The 1,678-nt window shown below is 60.0% G+C and overlaps 1 protein-coding gene across 2 annotated transcripts in view; it reads left to right on the top strand.

Annotated features, from left to right (window-relative positions):
- Window positions 1-499: 499 nt before the first annotated feature.
- ZDHHC9 (zinc finger DHHC-type palmitoyltransferase 9) overlaps window positions 500-1,678 on the top strand; it is a 38,506-nt gene continuing 37,327 nt past the window's right edge. The window contains exons 1-2 of one of the 2 annotated variants that reach the window (XM_040627241.1): window positions 500-641; window positions 988-1,056. The gene's annotated coding sequence lies outside the window, so the exon portion shown is untranslated. The remainder of the gene's footprint in view (window positions 642-987; window positions 1,057-1,678) is intronic. The other variant, XM_040627239.1, reaches the window with a different exon arrangement.

Here is a 1,678-nt window from a genome sequence, read left to right as displayed (position 1 = left end):
AGGCAGAGGACTTGTTTTTATGCTGATAAAGAGTAAAATCCGGAGTCGCGGTTGATTTCAAGAACGTAGGGCCGAAGAGGCCCTGGGCGGACGTAGTATGGGGTGAGCTCCCGGATCTGTGAGCCAGTATTGCTTCAGCGTCTCACCCTGTGTGTGAGGGGAGGCTGGTAGCCCGTCCCTCCTTGTCCCATCAGCACTACCTTTCACCTCTGTCTCTGCATAACTATATCTCACATCGGCGCTCAGACCCCAAAGGGAGGCTGGCAGTGGCTTGGCAGGTGGGAACGAAGCCGGGAGATGGGTGGGGGAGTGGGGTGGAGGCAGCATCGAGTGGCGTTCAGGGTAGCCAATGGTACTTCAGGGCAGGGGAGGCAGGGGCGGAGGCGCCGAGGCCGAGCAGCCAATGGCGAGCGAGCAACTACTGGAACGACCTGGTGACGTGAGGAGCGTTCCATTCGGCCAGCGGTGGGCGGTTGCCACAGCTGGTTTAGGGCCCCGACCATTGGGGCCCCTTGTCAGGAGGAGGCAGCCTCCGGGCTGGGGAGGAGAAGTCTCTGCCACCTCTGGCAGCTGACGCGGTCCCGTGGGACGGTGCACTTCCTGCCCTCAGTTCCCTGTCGAGTTCGGTCTCCCGGGTTCAGGTAACGAGGGGTGGGGGTTGGGGTCTCCTGGGCTCGGCCGCATGGTGGGCTACAAACCCCTCCGCCGCGCCGGGCCGAGCGGACACAGGCAACTGCCCTTCTCAGCTGGGCAGCCGCCGAGCCCCTGGCCGCGGGTGACTACACGTGGCGGGGCGTGTGTGAGTGTGTACGAGCGTGTGGAGGTGGCGCGCGTCCCAACCTGCCTGGGGCGGTGGTCCGCTGCGTGGCCGAGGCAGGGCTGGCCTCCGGAGGCCGCGCCCGCAGCCCGCCTCGGACTCGGGCCTCCGGTCCCCGGCTGGTGGGCCGGTCACTGGCTCTCGACGGATTTTGATCTTTGTTCTCCCAGGGCCCGGCTCCCCTTCCTGGTCTCTCTTCTCCCGCTGGGCGGGTTTATCTGGAGGAGATTGTTTTCCAGGTTAGTTTTACACAAAGGAAGTGTTCTCTGCACCTCTGGTGCTCCCTCCCCTTGGCCAAGCCTTCTTGTTTTCTCATTTCCCTGCTCATCTCCTGGTATCTATTTGGACCCTTGCCCTCTCCAGCCCGGAATGATTTTGGGTTGGTTGTTTCTCATCAGTCAGGCGGGGTGCGGGCTTCCACCTCATTCTCGCCAGCGTGGGGCATGTGGTATCAGTAAATAGAGGCCACAGCACCACACCTGAGAGGAGAAGGGTGGCAGTGGCTGAGAAAGACTGGGCCTGGGGGTTTGGAATGCCAAGTAGAGATGGCACGTATGGAATGTCCCAGAAAGCAAGCCCCTTTATGACTTTTCTTAGCTGCTGCCATGTCTACCCACCCCCACCCCCAACCATTCCAGAACCTCTACTCCCTAAGTCAGCCTTTCACCTACAGGTCTGTGATATGGTTTCATTAAGATTCCCACAAATGTTTGGCTAGACTGGCAAGGTGGGTTCATTTCCCGAACTCGGGAAGTTACAGAGGGTTTGATTAGGGGAAATCTGTTTTGAGTAAATACAACCTGGGTATGTGTACAGAGTGTCCAGAACCTCCTAGCCCTGCCAGAGGCTGACTTATTCCCG

The sequence above is a fragment of the Ursus maritimus genome (assembly GCF_017311325.1).
Source record: "Ursus maritimus isolate PB19 chromosome X unlocalized genomic scaffold, ASM1731132v1 scaffold_X1, whole genome shotgun sequence".
NCBI classification, from domain to species: Eukaryota; Metazoa; Chordata; class Mammalia; order Carnivora; family Ursidae; genus Ursus; species Ursus maritimus.
This window is presented reverse-complemented; position numbering and strand designations above follow the sequence as displayed.